Here is a 22,248-nt window from a genome sequence, read left to right as displayed (position 1 = left end):
GTCTGAAGCATGTGTGGAAACCCACCAATTGATTGGCAGGTAGCTACCCAATGACGACACATGGAGTGCCCTGGGGTATAAAAGGGTAATCAGGAGGAGCAGCAGGAGATACCCAGGTAGGCCTTAACCCTCTGAGGTCGGCAAACGCGCCGGCACGTTTTGCTCGATTTTTTTCACATAGCAGGAAAATAGACTTAAAATACTCTGTCATTTTTGGTCATACAGACTTAAGAAATATAAAAAAATAAACTGTTGAATGTCTACTTTTTATGTGTCCACTTACAATCGAAATAAAACATTGTGCTTTTGTAAAATAAAGAAAATAAACAGGGTGTGCTTTTCTGCCTCTGTCTCCCTTAACTTTTTTTCTGGAGCACGTCTCTAAACTTATACAAAGCTCAGCGAATACTATTCACCCAGGCATGAGCAATATATCTTTTTAATCATTTAAGTTTGTACTTTTAAAATATCTAATTCAAAACTAAAATAAATATTCTCTGTTTATGTAATCTATAAAAAAGAGAGAGGTGTCAGCCGATCTCATTAACATTCTCTCAATTCATTATTCTGCTAATGTGACATGCCCACAGAGAGCGCGCGCTATTCAAACGCAAATGATCAGATACAACACATGCAAACGTGTCAACGCCCCTCATAAACTCGATAACGCAACAAATTTAATCTTCAGATTAACGTACTATTTCGTCTTGCGAGGCTGTGAAGAATAAACCTGGGACATTTACCTCAGAACATGTGCTGGTTTATTTTCATTTCGAGGATAAACGGATCTAGCCGAGAATTGTGAACAGTAAGTTCTCTTACGAGAGGTTCTCTCGTATTGCGTAAGTTTAGCTTACGCTACGGGAAAGATTCATCTTCTCGAGATATTGAAGCCAAAAAATTATCCTTACGCAGTGCAGCAGCTAGCAGACCTAGAGCAGGCCATCTCGCGTGCTCATTGGCTGCCCTGCGGCTCGACTCGAAGCCTTCAACACCGCAGCAGTCACTCCGCCCTCTGTGGGACCGCGCAGGAAGAAGCGCCGTTCCCTGAGACAGCCGGAACCTGTGGCCACAGCGACGCGCTCGCCGGAGAACCTCCCTTGAGCCTCGCTTTCGCCTTCCCCGCCCCCCCTCACCGACGCGCAGCTGCCGCTCACGAGCCTCACTGCCGTCGCATCTGAGGATGAGGCCGAGGGACACACCACGAGAGACTGCTGCTCAATCCTGGCATCAGACAGCGAGGAATGGTCGCTTCACTCCGCCTCCTCGTCGATCCAGGAATCCACCCGTACCCGTGCTGGAGCTGATGCAAGCTGTTGACCGTCTCGGACTCGAGTGGTCGCTGCTGAAGGAACCCGCGCCGAACAGGCTCGACGGCTGTTTCCTTCAAAGTCGGCGCCGTGCAGCCTCAGCAAGCAGGCCCACTCCATTCCTGCCGGAACTTCACTTGGAGCTGACGAAGTCATGGAATGCACCATTCTCCTCGAGACTTCAGTCCCAGGCCTCCGCGTCACTCTACCAAGTGGACGGCGCCGCCGAAAAAGGGTACACGGCTATTCCCCCTATGGAAGAGGCGGTCGCAGCGCACCTTTGCTCGCCCTCCGCGAGATGGCAGTCACGGTCAGCCCTCCCGTCAAAAGCCTGCAGAGCCACTTCTGCCTTGGTCGCCGCGCATATGCCGCCTCCGGCCTGGCCGTGTCTGCTCTCCACTCCATGGCTGTGCTACAGATCCTGCAAGCCGACCTCCTCCGTGAATGGGATGAGAAGGGCCGGGATCCAGCTGCGACGGATCTCTCTCTCCGCGCCACTAAAACCGCAGCTCAAGCCATTGGACGAGCCATGGCCACGTTGACTGTAACAGAGAGACACCTCTGGTTGACGCTCGCGGATATGAGGGAAACTGAGCGAGCCACCTTCCTGAACGCGCCGCTCTCCCCCACTGGTCTCTTCGGCCCAGCGGTGAACGGGATCGTTGACCGTTTTTCTGAAGTACAGAAGACCACGCAGGCCATGAACCTCATCCTGCCACGACGCTCGAGCTCCGCTACAGGCCGCTCTCGCGAGAGACAAAGAAAAGAACAGCCTCCTGTGCGAGCCAGCGCCCAGCGTCCAGCACAGCCTCAGCCTTCGCAGCGACGTCAGGGCGGCCGCCCTAGGTCGCGCTCAGAAAGCCGTCACAAACCGCCGCCCCCCAGAGGGCCTCGGCAGAAGATCACGCTGAAGTCTGAGCATGCGAAGCCCTCCTAACAAAGAGAGAGAAAAGACGCGCGTGTCCCGCTGCGGCCGGAGCACCGTCAAAGTTTATTTGCAAAAAAGCAGGTTATGAATGTAAGTCTTGTGCCCGCCAGAGAGCGTTCACGCTTGCTAACACAAACTTCCCCCCGGGCTCCGCCCGTGCGTTTAAGTGTTATCACAAAACGCAGGGCATTAATACGACGCTCCCCATCCATTATGATCGGGGTGTCAAATACACTTGTAAGTGTGCACGCGCTCACGCTTACAGGAAGCTTTTCCGCCCGGAGCGCTGCTCGCGCGTCAAAAAGAGAAAAAAGAATGTTCCCCATCCCTGATTGGAACATCTCACAGAAATCACCCGGTTTCGGTTTTCAGCGAGCAGCCATTGCCCAGAACCGAGAGCGCACGCGCCGCGCTTTCGGCTCCGGTTCAGTTTCACAAGCCCGCAAATGGCGGCGATCTGAACCCGGAGTCCATGCGCCCCCTAGCGGCTCACATAGCTGCGTGGGAAACTATCCCAGGGATTTCAGAATGGGTGCTGAGCACAATAAAGCAGGGCTATACACTTCAATTCATTCGCCGTCCTCCACGCTTTCAAGCCCGGACCGCGACGATAGTGAATGCGGAAGTAGCACACCTACTTAACACAGAAATAGCAAAGCTGCTGTGCAAAGGGGCTATAGAAAAGGTACCGCCTTCTCTGAGCGAGTCAGGTTTTTACAGCCGATATTCTCTCGTACCCAAGAAGGACGTAGCCTTCAGACCTATCCTAGATCTTAGACATTTGAACAAAGTTCTTGCGAAAAGACCGTTCAAAATGCTTACGACCAGGAAAATCCTTGCGCACGTTCGCCCGAGGAACTGGTTTATTTCTCTAGATCTGAAGGATGCCTATTTTCAGATTCAGATAATACCCCGTCAAAGGCAATTTTTGAGATTCGCCTTCGACGGTCAGGTATATCAATACACCGTCCTGCCGTTCGGCCTGTCCCTAGCACCCCGTACATTTACGAAGTGCATGGAGGCGGCACTCGCCCCCCTGAGAAGTCAGGGGCTGCGAATAATGAACTATCTGGACGATTGGCTGATATTGACACAGTCAGAGACAGAACTGCTATCTCACAGAACAGTGCTTCTCAGTCACCTGGAAAGCTTGGGTCTCACGGTCAACTGGACCAAGAGCTCATTACTGCCCAGCCAGTCAATTTCCTTTTTAGGAATAGAACTGGACTCGGTGACCATGACGGCTCGTTTATCGACACAGCGTGCGCGCCGTGTTCGCCACCTAGCCGCATCTTTCCAGAAGGGCAGCTTTCTCCTTTTGAAAACATTTCAAAGGATGTTGGGCTGTATGGCATCAGCTGCAGCGGTGCTTCAGCTGGGCCTACTGCGCATGCGCCCGCTCCAACGCTGGTTGAATGCTCGCGCGTCCCACCGAGCCTGGGTTGACTCAGACCTGCATAGCGGCTCTGCAGCCCTGGTTAGTAGCCGACTGGTACCAGCAGGGAGTGATGATGGGAACCATCTCTTATCGGAAAGTCATTTCGACAGACACGTCCAACTCGGGTTGGGGCGCGCTGTTCGAGGGCAGACCGGTCTTCGGCCAGTGGTCAGACCTCACATAAACTGTCTGGAAACGATAGCGGTTGAGAACACGCTGAAGCGCTTCATCCCATTCATACAGGACCAACATGTTCTTGTCCGCTCGGACAACATGTCAGTGGTATCCTATGTAAACCGTGAGGGCGGTGTCAGATCCAGAAATCTCTGCAGTCTGACGGAACGCCTCCTTATTTGGTCTCAGATGCACCTGCGTTCGCTGAGGGCGGTGCATGTGCCTGGCCATTTGAATGACGGCCCAGACAAACTGTCCAGGGACAATGTTCCCCCAGGGGAATGGTCCCTGCACCACCAAATGGTCCAGAAGCTGTGGCGCCTAGGTGCAATATCTGGCAGATGTCTTCTGGTGCAGATGGCTCAAGGAATACTTGCCTGCACTGCAACAACGCCAAAAATGGCTGCAACCAAAGAAAAATCTTCAAGTAGGAGATATTGTGCTTATTCTGCATGAGAACACACCACGCAATCACTGGCCTCTATGTCTGCTTACTCAAGTCTATCCAGGTGCAGACGGACTTGTGCGTACTGTGGAAGTGAAAACACAGGCAGGTGTCTTCATCCGTCCTGCAGACAAAATCTGCCTCCTGGAAGCCAGTCTTCTCAGTAGAATTAGTTTAATTGACACATCCCCCTTACTTTGTTTGAATGACCTGTTTGGGTCATTGGGGCCCAATGTAGGTTGCTGCCCCTTTAAGGACGTTGATTCTTTGGGGCTCATGTGATCGCCTAGGAAGAAGTGCTGTAAGAAAAAAAACGGAACTGAACTGAACTGAGTGAGAAAGCAATGTTGATGCTTATATGCAGACTTTCTAATGTTCTATAACAATAACAGATACAACTTTAATCTAAACTATACATTCCCAGCGTGGTGAGTAGCATTTTGTTGTTAAAAGTAACATTATATTGATAAATCACTATGTAGATCGCTATTTGCGATTAATGCCTAAACGCCTAATGCTATTAGTTTGTTTACTATGTTTTGGTTAGACATTTACAGTTTAAATTGCCTAATGAAATATACATGCAATATGTGTTGCATTTATTTGTTAAACAGTCCCTCCAGAAAAATGAGATTATGCGATCGCTGAATTCAATGCATAATCAGCCAAAGTCCGCATATTCATGCGGGGACCGCATTTTTTCAAATACGCCGCACTTTCGCCGCATAAATTGCCGATTTCCTTGCAAAATATGGGGGTCTGGCATGATTTCGTAATCCTCGCATTTTCGATGCAAAAAAGTCACATATATCTTAGCAGAAAGTTGAAAAATTTTGCATTTGCTTCACACAAGAGCAGCCATTTCCCCCTGTTTCCATGGGAACGTTATGAAGTGACGCAATTACGTGACGGGATAGCTCACAGCTGAAGTTATTGCAGAGGCCAGACAGACTCACGGAGGCGATTGGCATCTCACAACTCGCTCTTTATTCCCAAATCGAACTCGTATAACTGTCTGTCACACGTTCTACCGTCACATCATTACTTAATAAAAAAAAATAAGATAAAAGAAGTAGCATCAAACAGAAATTACCCGCGCACATGGGGTGTTCGAGGCGCACATACAATATAACACTGCAGACAGTTCAACAGGGAGCGCGCAGCTCTTAAAGGGGCCACACCTTATTTACAATCGTTACAGTCTGAAATAAAACAAGATGAGAAATTAAATATTCCCAGCACTTTCTATGATGTAGTATGCTTGCTTATCAAAGGAAGTAATAAGAAATGACTCTTTACATTAAGGTAGTAGCCTAGTGAGAACAGGGTGTTGGGGAATCACTTTTTTTCTCTTTTTCATTAAACCGCAGTTTTTGCAAGTGCCCGCAATTTCATCGCATAAAATTGCATAAATATCCCGCATATTCCAACGCATTTTTAAAGAAAACGGGCCGCATAATAAAGGATTTTTGCCCGCAACAATCACAAAAAAACTCAGCGTTTTTCTGGAAGGACTGGTTAAACTAAGTTTAATATGTGTTTATAATACATGCGACTGTTTAGTATTGACAGTTGTAACACACATATGTGATAATGTTTCATGCTAATGGTAAATGGTAAATGGACTGCATTTATATAGCGCTTTCACAGACCCAATGGCCACCCACCAACCTTTCGGTTTGTAGACAACCTACATGAACCACTGAGCCACTGTCGCCCCAGTATTTGATTGTAAGGGATATCTTTGATTTATAAGCGTATACTTTATTGTTTATAAAGCTGATATTATAATGTTTGGAGTAATGTATTTGGTGATGTAAACATTACTGGATCAAGATTTGAAAAGCATCACAGTGTAGGAACTGAGAGCAAATCAGACAGAAATAACTCTTCAAACTGACCAAGAAGCAGAATTCCATAGAGAGACAGACTCAACACCCAGGACCAGGAAATCAGAAGACCTGCCTTTTGGGCGTCATCCAGGCTGAAACAGACTACCTCAGAAACAAACAACACTTGTAAGAGATAACTAATAAGTGTCAAGGTTATGCTATTTAACAAGACTAATCGTCGAAGAGATGGCATATCTTGAGTATCACGAGGAAAACCATGAGTTAATGTTGAGACTATGAATGATTGTTCCAATGCACCTATGAAACCATTATATAGTTGGGGGGAGGGGGGGTGCTAACACAAAAACCTAAAATTCTCAGGACAACAGCATGTGTCCAAATTTTAATCTTAACCGTTCGATTTAATCAGAAGCGATCTTAAAACAGGGCTTTACTTGTAAAACGCCGAACTTACCCTTTAAGTTTAATTTTTTATTATTAGGATTAGTCTTCATTCTTAGATGAACTGCTTTATTTATTTGGATGGATTAATAACTTTATTTTTTGATCATGTGTTTACTAATAGTTACACTTTGATAGTTTTCACTGCATAGAAATTAATACTGAGCTGATGTGTTTTCTGTATTTTTTTTCTGATTGCATTTAAAGGTTATCAACCTATTAAACTACAGTGATGATGTATGAATTACAACTGATGGTTTTGGAAAATTAAATAAATTCAAAGAAAGAAGATTTTAAGGAGCTGAGTTGTCCAGGGCTGCGTTTACACTTGACATTAATATGCGATCACCGTGATCCGATCAAGCAGATTGGATCATTAGCCAATCAGGACATGGTGCGTTTACATTTGTTCACATTAAGTAGCCTCTGTATCTGGATAACCGATCGGATATCTGTTTCCTGCATAATATTTAAATTAGGTCTGTGGCACGACACCAGATTAAGAGTAGCCTAAAGATGATAAAAATTAAACAATGTCCCAATTGCTTTCAATCACTCAGTTTACTTTCCTATAGCCTAGAAATCTAGACGCACCCTAGCGGCAGCAAAAAATATTTTGCAGCAAAGTGTGGTCTAGCAACTCTCCGTTGGCATTCGAGCTGGAAAAAACAAACTCTGGTCAGGCCAATCACATGGTGTATAGAGTTGGTGGGCGGGCTTAACATAATGACGGCAGAGTTGTGACGGTTCCGCGTTATTTCCAGGTGATTTCCCTGCTACTTGAAAACAAAGTAGATGCTGCTGGTGAACAGCGGTCTTTCGAAATCGGCTTTGGCCGCGACTCTGGAGGACTTGGAGTTAAGAGAACGTCACTTAAATCATTCTTAAAAAAGAAGATGTGTTCGGAGTTTTGACGACCGGATACGGCAAAAGTTAAATATATCAACTAGCTCCGCTGGTGGAAAAACGCATGGGACTCACTCAGCCACAGCCGTTCGTTGCTCTGGTTGGTTATAGCGCTGTCCTATTGCGTGCAGAGGGATTTTGAAAGACAACCGTTTATCCCGCCCCTCGGATTTAGGTATGCCAATTGTGAGTTCCCAGACCTAACATCTTGATGTAGGTCTGGCTTGCCAGGCTAACTTTCCTATGCAATCTCCAGTAATTAGATCAAATTAAGTTTTTTGAACGAAGGAATACTTCCAGAGTTGATCATACAAAAACAACTGGGTTGATCATGTTAAACAATTCACATCGATCATCTGGGTTTAAGGTTATAGCGTGCAATTACTATATTGACAGAAATGGGAGATTGATAAACATGCTGAAACAATAAAAACATTCAACATTTAAAAAAATAATATATCCGATTCCGATTATTCCTCTGGCAAAGATGCGTTCAGCTCTTCATTAAGATCTCATGACTGACTGTGGTTGTACAGGCGATCGCCTCGTTCAGATAATGTTGCACAATTAAAATGAAAAATGACACACATAGTTTATTTAGACTTACATGATACTGGTTTAAAGATTGATGTTTATTGTAAGGTTCAAATAAGTTTAATTTCTTGTCTAAACTGCATCAGGCCATTATTTTCTGACAGCCACGCGGGGAGACTTGGCGGGGATTTAAATTACGTCCACCTGTGAATGCAGACACGATGGTTGGATTGCGTTTACATTACACTGAGATCCGATCACAATGCGTCCTCGACTACCACCGAACCTGGACACACTGATCGGATAAGATTCCGATCAGAAGTGCTTTTACACTTGTCTTTTCAATGTGTATGTGGACAACATCCAGATACAGGTCGCATGTTAATGCCAAGTGTAAACGCAGCCCTAGTGTCCTCTGTCACCTCCTAAGCCTTTTTCGAGTTTAAGGCAGTCACTGAATAGCCTGACTACGTCAGACTTCGTACTTCCGCTCAATTAAATTTCGCTTCTGTACTTAGTCTGAGACATCGACATGTCTCTCAGTTTTCCTCCGGCCTGAAAACAGCCGGCCAATCAACGAACAGAGGGCGGGCTGAGAGCCGTGACGTAGACGCTAAGCGCCGAGTTTAAGATTGGGGAAATCGAAAACGACCGCGGATATGGAGACCCAGGACGCAATTCGCTCTGTTGTGGAGAATATTCCTGGCATTTCCAAACTAAAGGCCGAACAAGAAGAGTGTTTGGTAAACAATTTGAATGGAGCTGATGTCGTGGCCCTACTCCCAACAGATTTTGGTAAAAGTTTAATTTATCAAATATTACCGATCGTCAGCGAGAAACTGGGGAGGCCAAAGGCCGGCAAGGCAATAGTTGTGATTGTGTCCCCCTTGGTTGCACTCATGGAGGATCAGGTTAAGGAGGCAGCAAAACTCTGCGAATAACACGTGTCAACCAAACGTTATGTGATTGGCTTAAGGGTAACCAATGATTTTATACTTCAGACAAGCAATTCTGTGTAAAATTTATTGTACTCTCATTATAAAATTCATGTCGAAATCATACCCTGCTACAGCGGGAAAGTTAAGAGACCATGTGACTAATCAGATAATGTAATTTATGGTGAGATGAGGAGAAACAGTCACACCCTGACCCAAAGACAATGTGTAATATAGGTCAGAACTCCTCCAAAGGGTTGGACAAACATCGTAGTTTAAAAGCTCAGGCCACAAACAAAGCATTAGACGAGAAAACAAGATGAGATACGATCAGATGAAAATGGATTAAGACTGATGAATATGGGTTAAGATGGAGGTTAAGACCGAAAGGTTCATGCAAGTCATCTAACTACTCTAGTCTAGCATATTTTACTTTTCTTTCTTTACATAGTTCCTTTTTTTTTCTGTTGAGTCTTGTTTTTTAAGTTAAGTTTTGCCACAGTTTCAGTCAACAACTCTATAGTTTTGCTCACCTAAAACTTACAACTTCAGCCACTCCGCTTCCATTCATCCGCCAACGCACAAGAATGTGATTAGTCTCCCAAGACGTCACTCCAGACACAATGACACCTCCAGCAAATTAACGAACCTGGGAAATGACTTTCAGCAAGGACACTTCAGAAGAGAATCCCCATCAATGACAAACAACAAAAGCAATGTACTTATGAATTTACTGTCTTAAATTGCTGATCTTTTAACCGTGCTAATAAAGTGTTTTCACTTTAGTTTGAATGTTAATATCCACTACAGAGTTGACAACTACGGCCGGTTCAATTGAGCAATGCACGATTCATTTGTTTGCCCGTAAAATAAGCAATTATTTCAAAATTCCCTATAAATTAACTAATAATCCCTTTTGAGCCAAATTGACCTGTTTCCCTTAGAACGATTAAGAATACTTATTCTTTGTCGTTGATATATTTGGCTTCGAGCGTTTGCAGGGGGCCTTTGTAACACCTATCATTTGGTCTGCATCCGGGAGGGGGATGAGTGGAAGACTGCCTATAATACCAGCTGGGGGCATTTTAAATTCTTGGTTATGCCGTTCGGGCTATCCAGCGCTCACACAGTCTTCCAAGCACTGGTCAATGACGTGTTGAGGGACATGGCCAACCAGTTAATTTATGTCTACCTGAATGACATACTGTTTTTTTTCTTCATCTCTCAAGGAAAATGTTCAACACGTTAGGCGAGTGCTTCAGAGGCTATTAGAGAATGGGAGAATGTTTTTCGTGCACAGTCAGTTCCTTTCTTGAGGTACATAGTTTCGTCTGAGGGGGTGTGCATAGATACCGGGAAAGTTAAGGCTGTGGTTGATTGGCCAACCCCAAAGGTTTCTAGAAGTTGTTTCAAAAATATAGATATTTCTATATGTATTGATACTGAAATATCTGAAACTGTTCCCATACTCCTTTTCTGCAGTATTGATACATCAATACTAGCTGCACATTCTAGCTCTCTTCTCTCTGATGGTGAATTGACACACACCCGCCTCCTGTCACTCACTCGTCTCATTCACTCTGGTTGAAGTGCTTCTATTGCGCATAATTTTACTAATTCCTGCAGGTATAAGTGGCACTCTCATAAAGCCGCCTTTCAAACAGCAAATGATCAAATACATCCAAAATGATTTCAAAATCTCTGTGTTGCCGAGTATTCAGGTAAGTACAGTCAGTTTTGAAATGTAGTTGAGAGAAAACGCATGTTGAGTAAAAGTATATTGGATCCGTGCATAAGCTCTTAAAGTGACAGTAGCCTAATAACCTGCTGCTTTCTGTCATGTTAATCAGAAAACAGAAGACAATGAGAAAATCACTCGCCGCTCTCAACTAAACAACTTGGGTAATCTACAACACCTGTCACTCAACTGCACCCTGCAAACACACAACAAGACACACAAAACAGAACAAAAACACTACCTGGCGGCAGAGAAATCCAACTGAAGGAACAGAATCTACACCATATCATAATTTGTTTATATTTTATTATCTGTCTCTATTTGTCTTTTTTTTTAAATTTAGGTCAGCCATTCAAAAAAGCCTCGTTTTTCGGTGTGTAAGCTATTGCAACCAAATTACCAAAAATTTGGAGATTTTATGATATTTTTTTGCAATTGCAGTCAGCTCCTCCGACTGCCTTGACCTCCACTAAAACTGCGTTTGTTTGGTCCAGTGTAGCTGAAGCTGCCTTTTCCAACCTCAAGAGCCGCTTTGTTTTGGCTCCCATTCTTGTTGCCCCTGATCCATTTCGTCAGTTTGTGGTGGAGGTTGACGCATCGGAGGTTGGGGTTGGAGCAGTCCTCTCCCATCGCTTCTCCGTGGATGGGAAGATGCATCATTGATCCAAAAACATTAAACCCAATGTCTTGTGTTTTTGAACATTCTGAGCGCCTGGGTCCTCATTTATAACCATTGCGTATGCACAAAACAGGCCCTCAAAAGAGGCGTACTCCACTTCCGACGCACAAGTTGTGATTTATAAAAACAAACTTGACGGGAAAATTTGCGCATCTGCACGCAGACTCTGACACATGCCTACGAACATTTTGGAGATGGAGCAGTTTGGCGACACCGATGGTGAGCTGGAGTTACATGTCTTTTTGGTCACTTTTAGACAGAAAATCCAAACACAATTATACATATACAGAAAGATAATACAAATATAATTTCACTCACCAAGCCTATCACATGAAACAAACATCCATCCCTTCTTAAATGTCCGCGCCAGCGAGCGCGTTGGGCCGTTTAGTGAAACTGACGCATAGCATGATCTAACGCATCTAAAACTGTAAATCTTCATTATAAGTCCTAATCATAAATACAGTTCATGTTCACAATAACAGTTTAAATAAATAAAAGAATGATTTAAACTTTGTTTTACTTCTGTTGTAAAGATTTAGATTAAATATGTCATTAATGGAATTAAACACTTAAATTACATGAAATCATTACTGAGAAGTTACAAAAAAAATTATATTCAATAAATAGAAATATTTGTTGTGGATGCAATGCTTTCGAACACCTTTCCTCTGGCATGCTGTGTTTTAATGTTTTAACTACAGAGACAATTGCTTATCATGACAATAGCAGATTGTCTGAGAAAATTGTTTCGTGCAAATAATGCACAACAAGGTCTATCTGTTTCCATTAAAAACATAAATTAAATTTTAAAAAAGTCTTTGGCGAGTGGAAAAGATTGAGAAAAACTTTCTCCGAAATGTATTTTACACTATTTGATTTATTTATTCAAAAACAAGGCAAGGGTAGGCTACTAAATGATTTTTATTAATGTAACTAATGTGACAGCACATCCGCATTTCATATTTTTCTAATGTCTTGTACCGTTAAACATGTTATCACGTGGATGAATAATCATATGCAAATGATATGCAGATGAGGATATGCATAGTAAAACTAGGCGTTGTAAGCTCCATATATGGTTGTTTCAGGGAGGAGACGCATGTGCGCACAATCTTCCGCTAAGTAGGATTTATAAAGTGAATTCTGCGCAGGTTCTGGCATACGCACGGTTTTATAAGTCTGAATATTTGTTTGCGTACGCCATTTTTGGCTTTCTGGCGCACGTACACTTTTAGTAAGGATCCTATGCACAGTTTTATAAATAAGGCTCCTGGTCTTCCATTCTGCCCCAAAACTTGTGGTTTCAATGGTGACTTGGGAGTTTGGGACTAGTTCCGCACGGCCATAGAAGGGGTAAAGCCTCCGTCCGGTTGCCCACTGGTTAGTTTGTGCGTTTACACTAGGCATTAACATGCGATCACCTTGATCCAATCAAGCAGATCGGATCATAAGCCAATCAGGACATGGTGCGTTTACACCTGTCCACATCAAGTGGCTTCTGTATCTGGATAACAGATTGAATCTCGCATTCCCACAAAAAAAAAAAAAGGAAAAAAAAGGATGGCTCCGGCGCAAAGTAGACCTGAAGTGGTGGGTTTTCTTTTAACAACAGTTTTCAGTTGGGGGTCATTTTACAAATCTCGCTAAGTGAGGAGGATGAAGAGGCTGCAAGTGCTAATAATGTGGATAGATGCCGTAATGGAAATGGTACAGAGAAACGTATGGGTCCGAGAACGTTGTCACAGCTGTGGTGGGAAAAATCCATTTTCATCTCTATTTTTGGTGTTTATTTTAAATAAGACAAATGTGCAGGTGAGACACGTTATAGCACTGCGTTACAATGAGCCCCTATTAGAACAATTCTATTATATTATATACTTTTATGAATTCCATGAGAAAACATTAGAAAAAGGTGAATAAAGACTGAGTCAATGTTCAGAAATTAATCATTATTATTATGTTTTGAACTATGTTGTATAGCTGTGTTTTCCTGTGTGTTCATTGTGAAATTCAAAAATTATTTTATTTGTAATTATTAAAAATTGCATTTATTTAATATGAAAAAGTGAATAATTGTATTTTATTGAGAAAATATTTTAGTTTGTCTTGTATATTTTTTTGGATTAGATCAGACAGCAGTGGGACTGCTATCCGGTGGGAATATTTGATGCCATTCTCAGTTACCTGCGAGCTTCTGTTTTGATTTCAAAGGAAGAATCATGAAGAGGTCACGGAGAAGTGTGGCGTGGGAACATTTTGCTTTAAAAGACGACTTATACACGGCATCACAGTGTTTGCAGTGAACTAAGTACAACACGGCCACGACTCAGATTATGTACCACTTAAACAAAGTGCATCCGACCCTGGTTAATATCGATGGCGGTGCATCCTGCTCTCAGTCTCAACCTAGCATCAAGTCAGCGTTATCACGGAGGAGTTGCGATGCACAACGAGCAGAGAAAATTACCCACGGGATCCTCAAGTTCATTGAGATGGATATGCTGCCCATAAGTCTTGTTGAGGGCAAAGGTTTTCGAGAACTGATAAATTTATTGGAACCAGCATATCACATTCCGTCATGACGTACCATCACCAGACTGGTAGAAACTCAGTACGAAGAACGGAAGCAGCAGCTGTTAAAAGAATTTTGCACCGCTAAAAGAGCTGCTCTAACTACAGACTGCTGGACCGCTTTAACAGCTAAGAGCTACATCACCATCACCTGCAACTACATTAGTGATGACTGGCAAATGAACTCAGTGGTCCTGCTCACAGAAAGCCTGCCAGGCCGGCATACAGCTTACCACCTCGCTGAGAAAATTAATGGAGCTGTAGAGCAGTGGGGACTTGAAGACCGAGTTATTGCATCCGTTCATGACAAAGCCGCCAATACGGTTGCTGTCAGCAGTCCCACCAGAGTGCTCTGGATTTCCGTTGCCTGCTTTGCACACACCCTCCAGTTGGCCATAAATGCCGGATTAGCACTGTATCTATATTGGGTAATATCAGCGGCTAGTAAACTCGTTAGCCACTTTAATCACAGCACTGCAGCAACCAAAGCGCTGCAAAAGATAAATGAGCAAATGGGCCTCGCAACTCACCGGCTTATCCAGTCATGTAAAGCACGGTGGATCTCTGTGTGCGAGATGTTTGATCGGCTGGTGGAGCAGCGGTGGGCTGTTGTTCCTGTGCTGTCAGAACGAATCGTGACCAAGCTTCAAGATGCCAGGATCCTGGAGTTGAAGGATGAGTACTGGCAGCTGATAAAGGACACCCAGCCTGTGCTGTCAGCAATTAAATGTGCCACCACGGTTATGTCAGCATAGAAAGACGTCACCATCTCGGACACTTATCCTGTCTCCTTCGGCCTCATCAATATCCATGTCATGCACCGTGAAGGAGACGGGCCCAGACTCATCGAATTCAAGACAAAAGTGCGTTCCTTCCTCATCAATGAATGAATGTTAGCTAAACGTTTTATCTTAGTTTACATGATATACCTAATTACATGCATACTTTCCTGTTATCTGCATTTTCACGAGTTCACACTTACATACAAATTAGAGTGTATAAGGTTTAATGCGTATGTGGCGTGCTGTCCGGGGGGAGGGCTCCGAGCTCGGAGTTTGGCCCGAACCCAGACTACTCCCCCCCCGTTGTAAGTGTATTTAGGACTAGAAGTGAGGAGATGGGGCGGTGGAGGGATGCTGTTAAACTGTCAATGAACGGAGGTAAGTTTGCTGTGTATATATACACCTCTTGACTTGTTGATTGAGTTGATTAGCAGAGTGTGCTCCACTCGTGTCTAATTAGGTTTGATTATCTGAGTGTGCTCCACGTGAGTTTAATTAGGTTTAATTATCTGAACGTGCTCCTCCCGAACTTTGTTAATAAAACATCATGTGTTACCTATTTAGATACAGCATTTTTTCTGATTATTGATTCCCCCATCATATATTTATACAGGTTCAGTCTGGTGAGTTTGTGTCACTCGCCCCCATGATCTCATCAATGCTGGACCCTTGTCACAAGCACCTGGGCTTTCTTACATCAACACAGAGACTGGCTCCTAATGCGAAACTGGTTGAACTGGGAGAGGCACTGGAGACCGGTAGGGCGGCTATCCCACAGGCTGGGGGAGACGAGGCTGCGTTGTCTAGTGATGGGCAGATCGAGGCTTCGTGAAGCAATGAAACAGTCGAAGCAAATGTGCCATTTTGTTTCGAGGCTTCGAATCAATCCGAAACCCGTCTCCACGGTGACACCTAGTGGTCACTTGCAGGTGTTGATCTGAAACAACCTTTACAAAGAGCTAATAAAAAAATGTGTTGGTTTTTTTTTTTTTATTATTGTATTTTTGTAATATATGAAGCTTGTAACCTGTAGTCTCTTCACATTGCATACTGTGATTTTGGTCATGAAAAATGAATATTAATAAAAATAAATCAAGCCACAATGTCTCCCTTTCTTAAAGATTTTTATTCAAAAATATTAATTTCTCTGCTGTTGAAGGACTCAGCTTACTTCTTTTTTTACAGATAATTTCTCCAGCCTTTGAAAAAATTATCTCACAAGGGACACTTGTTGCTGGCATACAAAGATATTTTTTAGCTAGGACATACAAATGAGGAAAGATTACTGCTCTCTCTTTCCAGTAAGTTAGAGGATCATGAGTTCTGGGCAAAAACGCATCGCTGAGGTATTTTTTCACTTCCACTGTGGCATCAGCTGTAGGATTGTGTATCATCTGGGTCTCACGGATACGATTGTCAAAATGTTCCCATAAACTGTCTTGTGTTTCAACTGGTGTTGATGATGATGGGCCTGATGTTGACATTTGTGGTTCTGAATTAAAAGAAAACGGCAATTAGTAACAAATCATAAACTGACAACACATATGAAGTATAAATTTCATGAATCACATTACATAAGATAACATAGACTGAAACTCACCAGGAGTTGTGTTTGAACGCATCAGTGAAGCACACTCCAGTGTGATGTGCTTTTCAGCATCCAGGGCTTTGGCAGGATTTCCAAAAGCCACATTTTTAAACCTTGGGTCCAGCAGTGTAGCCAGTGCCAAGGCTCTAAAAGTCTCGTACCCTCCACATCTGGAGTGCAGACCTTCTTGTAGATGTGAGCCTATGAGCCAACACAAGAGAAAACCATATTAATTAAAATAATGACAACAATATGAGAGTTATGGCCAATTACACGTATGGTCATAGTGTCCTACCTAATTGTACAGTTGATTCCTGCGTTGCATTTCATTTTTTCTGTGCAAGCTTGTGCTGCAACATCCTGTACAATGGTATGAGCTTTGAAGCAGACACTCTCTGTTCCTCTGACATCTCTGTTGTTGCTAGTTTGAATGGTTGAAGAAGTGTCAATGACTGTTGAATAATGTCATACTCAAGACTTGTCAGGGGAGCAGTATCACTGTTTAAATTGGCAAGTGCAGCACCCACTGGCTCACGTTGCTCATACAAGCGTTGTAGCATGTCGAATGTGCTGTTCCATCTCGTTTCAACCTCCTGTATCATTTTCAGACTTGGTCTGCCCATCAAGCTCTGCATCTCCACAAGCTTGTCCTTTGCTTTGCCGCTGGATCTGAACAACCCCACTATCTTTCTGGCTTTCTGGCGAATTTCATTGATGACTGGGGTTTGATCCAGGGCCTTTTTCACTATCAACTTCAAATTATGAGCAAAACATGGGACATGGCGAAGGTTGAGTAGCTGGGCACTTAGGATCATGTTGGATGCATTGTCAGTCACCATGCAGTGAACTTTGGAGGTTATTCCCCACTCAGCCATTAGCAAGGCTTTAGCCTCCATGAGATGCTGGGCTGTGTGGGTTTGGTAAAACCTCCTTACACCCAGTAAAACAGTTGCCATTGTTGCCTCTGGTGTTATGTAATGGCATGTTACACCAAGATATCCATCCATATTAATGGAAGACCACATGTCAGCCGTAAGGCTAACAAATTCCGCCTTTTGTAGGTCCTCCATTGTCTTCTCCTTGGTTGTGTTGTACCTTTCGCTGACCATTGTTTTAAGCACCTTCCGGGATGGGAGGACATAGCTTGGATCAAGCTTGTTCACAAAGGCCCTGAAACCCTCATCCTCCACGATGGTGAAGGGCTGCAGATCCTTCACCACCATGTTCAGAAGAGCCTCATCCAATTCCCTCTGTCTGCCTTTTAAAAGAGAAGATAAAACATACTTTCAGACAAATATATTGGAAAAATAGTAGCCTACCGTGAAAGTAGTCTACTGGTTCATTTGGAAACCTTCCTAAACAAAGTTATGTTATGAATATTTATGCTCAGTGTGCAGAGAAAGATAAAGTGCATTATAGAAATACAACAATTACAAAAAAACAAAATGATGTCTTGGCTGTAGATTGGGTACTCATATGTAGACATATAAAATGTATATTCACAAAGTATAATATTATATTGACAACATTTGTTTTTAAAGTGATTGGCAGTTGTGATTGGGATGTTAGGCATGTCTTAGTCCATGGCTTTTCTAAACAATGGCCCAACACTTAGTTATTATATTTCACTTATAATTAGCCTATATTTCAAACAATGCATACCTTGCTTAGATGGCCCAGCAGTGTCAGTAGCAGGCCTTGGTACAGGGGGAACACTACCATCCTCTGCACCCTGCAGAATGGCAGGATGAATGCTCCTCAAATGGCGCATCATGGATGATGTATTGTTGCAGTAGGCTAGCTGCCGATCACAATACACACATCTCACTTTATTTGGGGTTTCCAAATGGAAATGCTCCCACACCACAGATGTACGGCATCTCTTCTGTGGAGCCTCCATTTCTATCTATCTATCTATCTATCTATCTATCTATCTATCTATCTAGCCTATCTATCTAATAATCTATATGTATCTGTAATATATGTATCTATCTATTAATATATATATATATATATATATATATATTTCTATCAATGCATCTATTAATGTGTCACTATATGTACTCTGTGTGTCTCTAAGTCAATGTGTAAATGTAAATTAAATCCTAAATATAACTAAACAAATCGCACTATAAATGTCACTATATCACCAAAAATCCGCTATCTCAAAACCAAACTCCTCTCACAAAAACCCACGATATGAAAATGCGTTGACAAAACTTTTATACTGTGTGATTGTGTGATTTGTTCCCGAACCGACCAATCAATGAAACCCTGATTCGGAGGAGCACTCCACCTGATGAAACACTTAGACGCTTCATTTAGCCGTTGTCACGTGACATGGGTGTTTTGAATCACGCTTCGGATCAGTGTTTCGAATCATCTTTGCTTCGGGATCTCGCAAAGCTTCGGAACGTCTGTTTCGCGCTAGCCATCCTTAGCGTTGTCTGACACGGACGAGGGGAGCGCAAACATTGGAGTCGCAGCCTCCCAGTCCTCAGCTATGGCCCAACTCCTTGGGTAGCACTACACCACTCAATGCGAGGCTGGCATTGAAGCAGAACTTCAGAACTTTCAGAGGGAGAATCCTCCACTCCTGGATTGCACCCCTGCAGACTGGTGGAAAGTGAACGGAGTAAGGTTCCCCAGGCTGGCCAAGTTAGCGCGGAGGTACCTGTGCATCCCGGTAACGTCAGTCCCCCAGAGGGGGTGTTTTCGGCGCCTGGACTGACGGTCACCAAGTTGCAGTCACGTCTGACTCCAGATCATGTCAACATGCTTATCTTTCTCAATAAAAATCAGTAGACTGGTGCAGAAATTGTATGTGAGTTACTACTAATATTTTATGAGGCTTTGTTAAGTAGCCTAATTTGTTAAGTAGCCTAATTAATTGTTAGTTAGGCTAATCTCTGTCACCCTCTTTCTCGACTCAGTGCATTGGATAGTTTTGAGTTACATTTTGACTAAACCTGTCAGATCTAAGTATTATTATGTTTTTGGTTAAGTTATTGTTTAACAAGATTTTTTATTATTATTTATTATTTTGGAACAAACAAGGGTCTCTGTTTAAGAACGCCAACTCGCAGCTGCAGGTTCCGTTGTTTTAGAGCACTTTAGTGCATATATCTTCAAGTTTAGCCTACTAAACGTCCAGTTTAACTGCCACAAGTTGATCATCTTGTAATAAAGATCTCATCAAGGAAAAACACGCTGTATTTTTGTATTTTCATTGCATTTATAATTTATAAAAGTTAAATAAATAATGAATTTTAATATAAAAATATTAATGATTAATTGATAGTCGATCGTGAATTCTTCCGACGATTGACTAAGAAAATGTAATCGAATGCCCATCCCTAATGGACACGCTGATCGGATAACATTCCGATCAGAAGCGCGTTTACACTTGTCTTAACAAACTTGACTTGTAAATTTAATAAACCCGTTGTAACTTAAAAGTTCAGGTAACTCACAAGGCATGAAAGAATAAGGGAAAAAAAATTTATCAATGCTTGAAAGAAAACAAAAAAAGGTATAAGTAGGAAAAAAAGTAGCAAAGTATATTGGTAACTCAACAGTCAAATCAGAAAAATGAACACTTAACAAGGGTCCTTGATCAAATAGTCCATGTGTGAGAAGTTTTGTCCTTATGCGCAAGTCCTTAGTCCTTGAGGCCAAAAAAATTAATCAAAATATCCTGGAAAAAAGGAAATAATCCAATCCAGCAAACGCGATAAAGATACCAAAAATACAAAAGTCCCAAGTCTTTTCTTAAACCTCGATGACATTGTTTAATCCATTAAAAACTTCAATGATGAAGACTAAAAACACCAATCTGTTAACAGTTCCCAAAAACAGCTAATTCTCCAAACGTTCTGGTTGGTTCAAACAGGTTTTTCTAAAATGCATGCTGCCATGCTGGCTTGGCTTTTCCTACTCCAGTAGGCCTTCCTGTTCCAATGTGCTCTGCTGTTAAAATTAAAAGTAAATTTTTCCAACTACAAGAAGTTTCTGCACCAAACATAAAAGTGTCACAGTGTCTGGTTGTGTTCCCTTGTTTGTCACTATTCACTATTGACTTCATTTCCCAGCATTCTATCTGTCACTGTCACTCATCAGTTCATTGCACTCTGCTGTTCCCCGTCATCATTGTTCCCAGCTGTTCATTGTTAGTCTTGTTAGATCTGTGTATATATTGCCTGTCTGTGTTAGTATGTGTACTGCAGTCCAGATGGTGGCGGTAATGCACCAAAAAGCTGGTTGCCAACCGCCATAGAAAGAGAAGAAGAAGAAGAAGAAGAAGAAGTATGTGTACTGATTCGTTGTTAGATGTCACCACTTCCTTGGTCGGTTTTCTTGTTGGTTTGTGTTTTGTTTTTATGTTTATTTGGATTTTGACCCCTGCCTGGAAGACTATGATTTTGATTACCCTTATATTAATAAACTGCTGCAAATTGGATCTTCTGTCCCGTGTGTGTCGTGACAGAACGAATCCGTCAACTCAGATCCAGAGGTATGTTTTTTAATATCTCCTCCCCAGCCACCGAGCGGGAGAGAAGGGAGTTTTTTAAGGGGACCTGGTTGGTCAAGTTTCGCGGGTCCCGTGGAAGTCAATAGTGAAGGACACCGTGATAATGAGGACCTCTAGTGACAAACAAGGGAACACAACCAGACACTGTGACCAGTGGCGGTTCTAGAGGGGGGACCAGGGGGGCCCGTGCCCCTGTGACAACAATCTTGGCCCCCCTTGTGGCCCCCCTAAATGTGGAGTGTGAAATAATTTTTACAAAACTGTTTTTTTTTTTTGCTATCGTTGTTATCGTTGTTATCGTTGTATGCGTATTACTTTTTTATTACTCTATCTTTGTGGATTTGCTTGTTCACGTGACAATTCGCGTCACATTCGCGGGAATCGCGGCAGAATAACGTCTGTCTCCTGCACACGAGAGAGGAGAGAAGGAGAAAGCTGGTAAATGTCAGTTCAGTTGCAAGTTCATTCTTTATGTGCGTATCGGGTGTGCGATGTGTATTGTCTATTATGATATTGTAATCAATGTTTTAACTGTATACGATGCACTGTGAGCTGACATCGCATTTGTCTCTCGTCCTTTCACTGCTGTGTGCGGTTCATAGGTAGGCTATGTCCCCAAATTAGTTTATGTCTTATATTTATATCATATTTATATCGCTGTCTGTTGCATTGAGACTCTGCTACGGTTTCATTTTGAAATTCTAGTCGGCGAAATAAAGGGAAAACAAACAGCGACGATTTCTTGACTGAAATCCGCGTTTTGAAGGAATCACTTGCTGCTTTCCCGAATGAATCAGCCGTTTGAACGAATTCGTTGAATGAATGAATCCTTCAACTCACTTATTAAGACAGTGACTTGCCGCCGCCTACTGGCGGTTTTAGTTTCATATTTAAAGTACCCTTTAATTAAAACGTTAAAATTAGAAATAATTTCATGTTTAAATATTGATTTTAAAAAAATCTCATAGCTTTATGCAATTGTGAATGGAGTGTAAATATATTAATGCCACTTCTGTGTCTCCTCTAGACTGCAAAGATGGATTTTGATTAAATGATTTAATTTGACTGGTAACAGTGGTACTGTATAATTATTGTATAATTAAGTATTGTATAAATAAGTATAATTACTGTATAATTTGAATGTTAGTATTTGACATAAAAGGTGATTCATAACTCTAAATAAGTTTAGAAAGAATGTCCATATATAGGTGAAAATGCCTTTGGAAATCAATTTAAGGTGGCAAATTAAATTAATTAAAAATTAATTAAAAAATGAATTTCGGTCCCTGCTGTTAACTGACCACTGCATAGAATATTAAAAAATATGAATATCTTTGTGAGTCTGCTGTCAAAAACAGGCCTAAACCAGCCATGTCACCAGCACAAAAACAC

The 22,248-nt window shown here is 42.5% G+C and overlaps 1 long non-coding RNA gene and 1 pseudogene across 1 annotated transcript; one reads left to right on the top strand and one right to left on the bottom strand.

The window, feature by feature from the left end:
- Positions 1–13,717: 13,717 nt before the first annotated feature.
- LOC143706974 (E3 SUMO-protein ligase ZBED1-like) lies at positions 13,718–19,056 on the top strand (annotated as a pseudogene).
- LOC143707227 (uncharacterized) lies at positions 15,938–16,723 on the bottom strand. Its single transcript, XR_013193114.1, has 3 exons — positions 16,621–16,723; positions 16,338–16,526; positions 15,938–16,229 (listed from the first exon to the last, which is right to left on the bottom strand). It is a non-coding gene; the product is annotated as an uncharacterized LOC143707227 (long non-coding RNA).
- Positions 19,057–22,248: the final 3,192 nt, after the last annotated feature.

The sequence above is a fragment of the Siphateles boraxobius genome, unplaced genomic scaffold (assembly GCF_051911475.1).
Source record: "Siphateles boraxobius isolate OS27281-9 unplaced genomic scaffold, OSU_SipBor_1 41, whole genome shotgun sequence".
Lineage (NCBI taxonomy): Eukaryota > Metazoa > Chordata > Actinopteri > Cypriniformes > Leuciscidae > Siphateles > Siphateles boraxobius.
The sequence above is the reverse complement of the archived record's forward strand: the minus strand, read 5'-3'. Positions and strand labels throughout refer to the sequence as shown.